This window comes from Amblyraja radiata, chromosome 12 (genome assembly GCF_010909765.2).
Source record: "Amblyraja radiata isolate CabotCenter1 chromosome 12, sAmbRad1.1.pri, whole genome shotgun sequence".
Classification (NCBI taxonomy): domain Eukaryota; kingdom Metazoa; phylum Chordata; class Chondrichthyes; order Rajiformes; family Rajidae; genus Amblyraja; species Amblyraja radiata.
In genome coordinates this window covers 60,276,292-60,286,291 of record NC_045967.1, presented here as the reverse complement: position 1 = coordinate 60,286,291, position 10,000 = coordinate 60,276,292, and positions in this window count along the sequence as shown.

Genomic DNA, 10,000 nt, shown 5'->3' with positions numbered 1-10,000 from the left:
ATTTCCTTTCAAACCGAACAGGGACATAAAGATTCTGTACTCTTAAAATTTCACCTTTAAATGTCCTCCATTTCTCTTCCACATCTTTCCCATAAAACAAACTGTCCCAATTTACTCTTTTTAAATCCTTTCGCATCTCCTCAAAGTTAGCCTTTCTCCAATCAAAAATCGCAACCCTGGGTCCAGTTCTGACCCTCTCCATAATTATATTGAAACCAATGGTATTGTGATCACTGGACCCGAACTGTTCCCTAACGCATACCTCTGCCACGTGACCCGTCTCATTTCCTAACAGGAGGTCCAGCACCGCCCCTTCTCTAGTAGGTACTTCTATGTATTGCTGCAAAAAACTATCCTGCACACATTTTACAAACTCCAACCCATCCAGCCCATTTACAGAATGTGTTTCCCAGTCTATGTGTGGAAAATTGAAATCTCCCACAATCACTACCTTGTGCTCACTACTAATATCTGCAATCTCCTTACATATTTGCTCTTCCAATTCTCGCTCCCCATTTGGCGGTCTATAAAACACCCCTATAAGTGTTGCTACTCCTTTCCCATTTCTCAGTTCCACCCAAATAGCCTCCCTAGACGAGCCCTCTAATCTATCCTGCCAAAGCACTGCTGTAATATCTTCCCTGATAAGCAATGCAACACCTCCACCTCTTGCCCCTCCAATTCTATCACACCTGAAGCAACGAAATCCTGGAATATTTAGTTTCCAATCACAGCCCTCCTGCAACCATGTTTCACTGATCGCCACAACATCATACTTCCAGGTGTCAGATTCAGATTCAGATTCAGAAAACTTTATTGTCTGTCGTAACAGAAAATCTTCTTTGACGTGGCTCAACATACAGACAGGACAATATACTGATAAGCAGTCATACAACACAGATTTTTGCCAGCACACACAGTGTGTATAGATCTTAAAAGCAAGTATAAAGATTAAAAACTGTAAAAATAGACAAGATAAAAGTTGTGGAAACGTGTAAAATGACAGTACGTCAGGGTTAATTTGTCCCTTGTTCATTTTTTATTTAAGCTGTTTATGGCAATGGGTATGAATGAGTTTTTGTGGATGTTTTTCTTGGATAGGGGGACTTTATATCGGCGGCCTGATGGCAGAAGTTGGAAGGACTTGTGCAGGGGGTGGGTGGGATCGTGTGTAATGAGGTTGGCTTTCCTTTTAACTGCCTGGGTGTGGAGTACTGATAATTGATTTTGAGTTTTGTCAGTTATTTTACTTGCTTGATTGATGATCCGGGAAAGCTTTGATTTGTCGATCCAGACTCTAAGTTCATCCACCTTTCTTACAATGCTCCTAGCATTAAAATATACACATTTAAGAAACCCACCCTCTCTTATTCTCTGTTTATTGTCTTTTTCTTCTCTCTCCCCTACATTTTGGGTCAGAGTGCTACCATTCTCTGCCTCCTGTCTCACACACTGACTGCTAGCTTTCCCAATTTGAGACCCTGCCCGATCAATCCCAGAGAACACGATTCCACTCCCTATACCTCCCCCTCGATTCTGTCCAAGGACTCTGACAGTGTTTTCAGGTGAGGCAGAGGTTCACTTGCAACTCATCTGATGTATCTGCTGTTCCAGGTGTGGACTCCTGTATATCGGTGAGACCAATCCCAGGCTCGGCGACCATTTTGTTGAACACCTCCGCTCAGTCTGCCTAAACCTACCTGATCTCCCTGTGGCGAAACACTTTAACTCCCCCTCCCACTCCCACATTGACCTTCCTGTCCTGGGCCTCCTCCATTGTCAGAGTGAGGCCCAGTGCAAATTGGAGGAACAGCACCTCATATTTCGCTTGGGCAGCTTACACCCCAGCGGTATGAACATTGACTTCTCTAACTTCAAGTAACCCTTGCTTTCCCTCTCTCTCTCTCCATCATTTCCCCTTCCCAGTTCTCCAACCAGTCTCTATCTCCGACTACATTTTGTTTCGGCCCGAAACGTCGCCTATTTCCTTTGCTCCATAGATGCTGCTGCACCCGCTGAGTTCCTCCAGCAATTTTGTGTACCTTCCATTTTATCTCTGTTTGCTTTGTTGTTCTCTTCCCCCAACAATGATCTATTCTACATGTTCCTTCATCTCGATCCCCTTTGTCCCATTTTCACACCTTACACTTCCTTATTCAGTCCATTTGACCCGTCTTCAAACCTTACATTTCCTTATCTATGTATCACCCTCTCCCCTGACTTTAGTCTGAAGAAGAGTCTTGACCCGAATCGTCACCCATTGCTTCTCTCCAGAGATACTCCCTGTCCCGCTGAGTTACTCCAGCATTTTGTGTCTATCTTATTTTCCCCCCGTGATGTATTCAGTCCATTGCCGGTGACCCCAGACACGGTGGCACGGTGGCGCAGCAGTAGAGTATCCCCTGTCCCACTTAGGAAACCTGAACGGAAACCTGAGGTTGCAGGTGGTTGCTGGAGGTTGCAGATGGTTTCTGGAGGTTGCAGGTAGTGCAAGCAGGTATGGAGACCCCCGGGAACCGCACGGAAACCTTGGGTGGGGCGCAAAGTCTCCAGAGGTTTCCGATCAGGTTTCCTAAGTGGGGGCATAAGGTGGTACAGCGCTTGCAGCACCAGAGACCTGGGTTCGATCCCGACTACGGGTGCTGTCCGCACGGAGTTCTCCCTGTGACCTGCGTGGGTTTTCACATTGTAGGTATAAATGTCCCCCAGCGATCACGCCGGCGGATAAAGAGTAAAGTCACCCGGCAACAAGTGAGCTCACACACATCTTGAACCTTATTGGATAACGTGCAGCAATCCATGCAAGTACTTGACACGGGGAGAGGGAAAGTCCAGACACACAGCGGACTGGAGTAGCGATCACAGCGGACGTTCACTGACGGAGTCTCCTCCTGAACCGAAGTAGGTAAGGAGCAGAATCGGAGCAGCGACACTGGAAACTGTTCAAAACACTCAGTGAGACAGGCAGCAGCCGCGGAGAGAATCAGTCATCAGTTTCTGAGTTATCTCTCTCCAGAGATGCTGCCTATCCCGCTGAGTTACTCCAGCTTTTTGTGTCTATCTCTAAGTTATCAAATGTGAGTGAAGTGTTTCAGCTCGAGGATCCATTGGCTGCCTGGGCTGCTGAACGTTTCCAGCGTTTGATGTGATTTTTATTTCAGATCTCCAGTACACTTGGTTTTCATTAACGGGATGAATTGAAGTGAGAGTTGGCAAAAGTGTTCACTGGGTTTGATCGACCAGGGGTGTGTGTGTGTGTGTGTGTGTGTGTGTGTGTGTGTGTGTGTGTGTGTGTGTGTGTGTGTGTGTGTGTGTGTGTGTGCGCGCGTGTGCGTGTGTGTGTGTGTGTGTGTTGTTTTGCTAAACCTTGCTCGTGTATACAGGAAACACCCTTCATTTCTCGGAAATATTTGTTTTCTCGGCTGCAGTTTCGTTTCCAATCTGGGTCGCAGTTTATGTGAAACAGATCTCGCAGAAACGTGTCCACATTCCCCCCCTCCCCCTCCCACTCCCACTCCCCGTGATGGATCCAGTCCAGTGGCGGTGACCGCAAACACACACCCACACCACACTCTCACATCACACTCGCACACACGCAGACTTCACACAAACGCACATCACTTGCACACACAACACACACACACACACAACACACACACACAACAAACACACACACACACACAACACACACACACAACAAACACACACACATACACAACACACACACACACACACACAACAAACACACACACACAACACACACAACAACCACACACACAACACACACACACACACATCGACCAGGGCAGCAGTTGTGTGTGTGTGTGTGTGTGTGTGTGTGTGTGTGTGTGTGTGTGTGTGTGTGTGTGTGTGTGTGTTTGTGTTTGTGTGTGTGTGTGTGTGTGTGTGTGTCAGCCTGTGTGTGTGTGTGTGTGTGTGTGTGTGTGTCAGCCTGTGTGTGTGTGTATGTGTGTGTGTGTGTGTGTGTGTGTGTGTGTGTGTGTGTCAGCCTGTGTGTGTGTGTGTGTGTATGTGTGTGTGTGTTGCTGAACCTTCCTCGTGTATACAGGAAACACACCTCCTTTCTTGAAACTGCAGCCGAGAAAACAAATATTTCCGAGAAAGGGAGGGTGTTTCCTGTATACACGAGCAAGGTTTAGCAAGATAACCACACACACACACACGCACACACACACACATGCACACACACACACACACGCACACACACGCACACACACACACACACACACACGCACGCACACTGGCACACACACACATACGCTCACACACACACACACACGCTCGCACACACACCAGCACACACACACACGCACGCACACACACACACACACACACAACTGCTGACCTATATAACCATATAACAATTACAGCATGGAAACAGGCCATCTCGACCCTTCTTGTCCGTGCCGAACACGTATTCTCCCCTAGTCCCATATACCTGCGCTCAGACCATAACCCTCCATTCCTTTCCCGTCCATATAACTATCCAATTTATTTTTAAATGATAAAATCGAACCTGCCTCCACCACCTACACTGGAAGCCCATTCCACACAGCTACCACTCTCTGAGTAAAGAAGTTCCCCCTCATGTTACCCCTAAACTTCAGTCCCTTAATTCTGAAGTCATGTCCCCTTGTTTGAATCTTCCCTACTCTCAGTGGGAAAAGCTTATCCACATAAACTCTGTCTATCCCTCTCATCATTTTAAAGACCTCTATCAAGTCCCCCCTTAACCTTCTGCGCTCCAAAGAATAAAGACCTAACTTGTTCAACCTTTCTCTGTAACTTAGTTGCTGAAACCCAGGCAACATTCTAGTAAATCTCCTCTGTACTCTCTATTTTGTTGACATCCTTCCTATAATTAGGCGACCAAAATTGTACACCATACTCCAGAATTGGCCTCACCAATGCCTTGTACAATTTTAACATTACATCCCAACTTCTATATTCAATGCTCTGATTTATAAAAGGCCAGCACACCAAAAGCTTTCTTTACCACCCTATCTACATGAGATTCCACTTTCAGGGAACTGTGCACAGTTATTCCCAGATCCCTCTGTTCACCTGCATTCTTCAATTCCCTACCATTTACCATGTACGTCCTATTTTGATTTGTCGTGCTAAGATGTAGCACCTCACACTTATCAGCATTAAACTCCATCTGCCATCTTTCATCCCACTTTTCCAACTGGCATAAATCTCTCTGTAGACTTTGAAAAATCTACTTCATTATCCACAACCCCACCTATCTTAGTATCATCTGCATACTTACTAATCCAATTTACCACCCCATCATCCAGATCATTGATGTATATGACAAACAACAGTGGACCCAACACAGATCCCTGTGGCACCCCACTAGTCACTGGCCTCCAACCTGACAAACAACCATCCACCATTACTCTCTGGCATCTCCCATTCAGCCACTGTTGAATACATCTTGCTACTCCACCATTAATACCCAACAATTGAACCTTCTTAACCAACCTTCCGTGAGGAACCTTGTCAAAGACCTTACTGAAGTCCATATATACAACATCCACTGCTTACCCTCATCAATTTCCCGAGTAACCTCTTCAAAAAATTCAAGAAGATTAGTCAAACATGACCTTCCAGGCACAAATCCATGTTGACTGTTCCTAATCAGACCCTGTTTATCCAGATGCTTATATATATTATCTCTAAGTATCTTTTCCATTAATTTGCCCACCACTGACAACAAACTAACAGGTCTATAATTGCTAGGTTTACTCTTAGACCCCTTTTTAAACAATGGAACAACATGCGCAGTACGCCAATCCTCCGGCACTATTCCCGTTTCTAATGACATTTGAAATATTTCTGTCATAGCCCCTGCTATTTCTACACTAACTTCCCTCAATTTCCTAGGGAATATCCTGTCCGGACCTGGAGACTTATCCACTTTTATATTTCTCAAAAGTGTCAGCACTTCCTCTTCTTTGAATCTCATAGTTTCCATAGCTACTCTACTTGTTTCCCTTACCTCACATAATTTAATATCCTTCTCCTTGGTGAATGCCGAAGAAAAGAAATTGTTCAATATCTCCCCCATCTCTTTTGGCTCTGCAGATAGCTGTCCACTCTGACTCTCTAATGGACCAATTTTATCCCTCGTTATCCTTTTGCTATTAATATAGCTGTAGAAACCCTTTGGATTTACTTTCACCTTACTTGCCAAAGCAACCTCATATCTTCTTTTAGCTTTTCTAATTTCTTTCTTAAGATTCTTTTTACATTCTTTATACTCCTCAAGCACCTCATTTACTCCATGCTGTCTATAATTATTGTAGATCTCTCTCTTTATCCGAACCAAGTGGCCAATTTCCCTTGAAAACCATGGCTCTTTCCAATTTTTACTATTTCCTTTCAACCGAACAGGGACATAAAGATTCTGTACTCTTAAAATTTCACCTTTAAATGTCCTCCATTTCTCTTCCACATCTTTCCCATAAAACAAACTGTCCCAATTTACTCTTTTTAAATCCTTTCGCATCTCCTCAAAGTTAGCCTTTCTCCAATCAAAAATCGCAACCCTGGGTCCAGTTCTGACCCTCTCCATAATTATATTGAAACCAATGGTATTGTGATCACTGGACCCGAACTGTTCCCTAACGCATACCTCTGCCACGTGACCCGTCTCATTTCCTAACAGGAGGTCCAGCACCGCCCCTTCTCTAGTAGGTACTTCTATGTATTGCTGCAAAAAACTATCCTGCACACATTTTACAAACTCCAACCCATCCAGCCCATTTACAGAATGTGTTTCCCAGTCTATGTGTGGAAAATTGAAATCTCCCACAATCACTACCTTGTGCTCACTACTAATATCTGCAATCTCCTTACATATTTGCTCTTCCAATTCTCGCTCCCCATTTGGCGGTCTATAAAACACCCCTATAAGTGTTGCTACTCCTTTCCCATTTCTCAGTTCCACCCAAATAGCCTCCCTAGACGAGCCCTCTAATCTATCCTGCCAAAGCACTGCTGTAATATCTTCCCTGATAAGCAATGCAACACCTCCACCTCTTGCCCCTCCAATTCTATCACACCTGAAGCAACGAAATCCTGGAATATTTAGTTTCCAATCACAGCCCTCCTGCAACCATGTTTCACTGATCGCCACAACATCATACTTCCAGGTGTCAGATTCAGATTCAGATTCAGAAAACTTTATTGTCTGTCGTAACAGAAAATCTTCTTTGACGTGGCTCAACATACAGACAGGACAATATACTGATAAGCAGTCATACAACACAGATTTTTGCCAGCACACACAGTGTGTATAGATCTTAAAAGCAAGTATAAAGATTAAAAACTGTAAAAATAGACAAGATAAAAGTTGTGGAAACGTGTAAAATGACAGTACGTCAGGGTTAATTTGTCCCTTGTTCATTTTTTATTTAAGCTGTTTATGGCAATGGGTATGAATGAGTTTTTGTGGATGTTTTTCTTGGATAGGGGGACTTTATATCGGCGGCCTGATGGCAGAAGTTGGAAGGACTTGTGCAGGGGGTGGGTGGGATCGTGTGTAATGAGGTTGGCTTTCCTTTTAACTGCCTGGGTGTGGAGTACTGATAATTGATTTTGAGTTTTGTCAGTTATTTTACTTGCTTGATTGATGATCCGGGAAAGCTTTGATTTGTCGATCCAGACTCTAAGTTCATCCACCTTTCTTACAATGCTCCTAGCATTAAAATATACACATTTAAGAAACCCACCCTCTCTTATTCTCTGTTTATTGTCTTTTTCTTCTCTCTCCCCTACATTTTGGGTCAGAGTGCTACCATTCTCTGCCTCCTGTCTCACACACTGACTGCTAGCTTTCCCAATTTGAGACCCTGCCCGATCAATCCCAGAGAACACGATTCCACTCCCTATACCTCCCCCTCGATTCTGTCCAAGGACTCTGACAGTGTTTTCAGGTGAGGCAGAGGTTCACTTGCAACTCATCTGATGTATCTGCTGTTCCAGGTGTGGACTCCTGTATATCGGTGAGACCAATCCCAGGCTCGGCGACCATTTTGTTGAACACCTCCGCTCAGTCTGCCTAAACCTACCTGATCTCCCTGTGGCGAAACACTTTAACTCCCCCTCCCACTCCCACATTGACCTTCCTGTCCTGGGCCTCCTCCATTGTCAGAGTGAGGCCCAGTGCAAATTGGAGGAACAGCACCTCATATTTCGCTTGGGCAGCTTACACCCCAGCGGTATGAACATTGACTTCTCTAACTTCAAGTAACCCTTGCTTTCCCTCTCTCTCTCTCCATCATTTCCCCTTCCCAGTTCTCCAACCAGTCTCTATCTCCGACTACATTTTGTTTCGGCCCGAAACGTCGCCTATTTCCTTTGCTCCATAGATGCTGCTGCACCCGCTGAGTTCCTCCAGCAATTTTGTGTACCTTCCATTTTATCTCTGTTTGCTTTGTTGTTCTCTTCCCCCAACAATGATCTATTCTACATGTTCCTTCATCTCGATCCCCTTTGTCCCATTTTCACACCTTACACTTCCTTATTCAGTCCATTTGACCCGTCTTCAAACCTTACATTTCCTTATCTATGTATCACCCTCTCCCCTGACTTTAGTCTGAAGAAGAGTCTTGACCCGAATCGTCACCCATTGCTTCTCTCCAGAGATACTCCCTGTCCCGCTGAGTTACTCCAGCATTTTGTGTCTATCTTATTTTCCCCCCGTGATGTATTCAGTCCATTGCCGGTGACCCCAGACACGGTGGCACGGTGGCGCAGCAGTAGAGTATCCCCTGTCCCACTTAGGAAACCTGAACGGAAACCTGAGGTTGCAGGTGGTTGCTGGAGGTTGCAGATGGTTTCTGGAGGTTGCAGGTAGTGCAAGCAGGTATGGAGACCCCCGGGAACCGCACGGAAACCTTGGGTGGGGCGCAAAGTCTCCAGAGGTTTCCGATCAGGTTTCCTAAGTGGGGGCATAAGGTGGTACAGCGCTTGCAGCACCAGAGACCTGGGTTCGATCCCGACTACGGGTGCTGTCCGCACGGAGTTCTCCCTGTGACCTGCGTGGGTTTTCACATTGTAGGTATAAATGTCCCCCAGCGATCACGCCGGCGGGTAAAGAGTAAAGTCACCCGGCAACAAGTGAGCTCACACACATCTTGAACCTTATTGGATAACGTGCAGCAATCCATGCAAGTACTTGACACGGGGAGAGGGAAAGTCCAGACACACAGCGGACTGGAGTAGCGATCACAGCGGACGTTCACTGACGGAGTCTCCTCCTGAACCGAAGTAGGTAAGGAGCAGAATCGGAGCAGCGACACTGGAAACTGTTCAAAACACTCAGTGAGACAGGCAGCAGCCGCGGAGAGAATCAGTCATCAGTTTCTGAGTTATCTCTCTCCAGAGATGCTGCCTGTCCCGCTGAGTTACTCCAGCTTTTTGTGTCTATCTCTAAGTTATCAAATGTGAGTGAAGTGTTTCAGCTCGAGGATCCATTGGCTGCCTGGGCTGCTGAACGTTTCCAGCGTTTGATGTGATTTTTATTTCAGATCTCCAGTACACTTGGTCTTCATTAACGGGATGAATTGAAGTGAGAGTTGGCAAAAGTGTTCACTGGGTTTGATCGACCAGGGGTGTGTGTGTGTGTGTGTGTGTGTGTGTGTGTGCGCGCGCGTGTGCGTGTGTGTGTGTGTGTGTTGTTATCTTGCTAAACCTTGCTCGTGTATACAGGAAACACCCTTCATTTCTCGGAAATATTTGTTTTCTCGGCTGCAGTTTCGTTTCCAATCTGGGTCGCAGTTTATGTGAAACAGATCTCGCAGAAACGTGTCCACATTCCCCCCCTCCCCCTCCCACTCCCACTCCCCGTGATGGATCCAGTCCAGTGGCGGTGACCGCAAACACACACCCACATCACACTCGCACACACGCAGACTTCACACAAACGCACATCACTTGCACACACAACACACACACACACACAACAAAC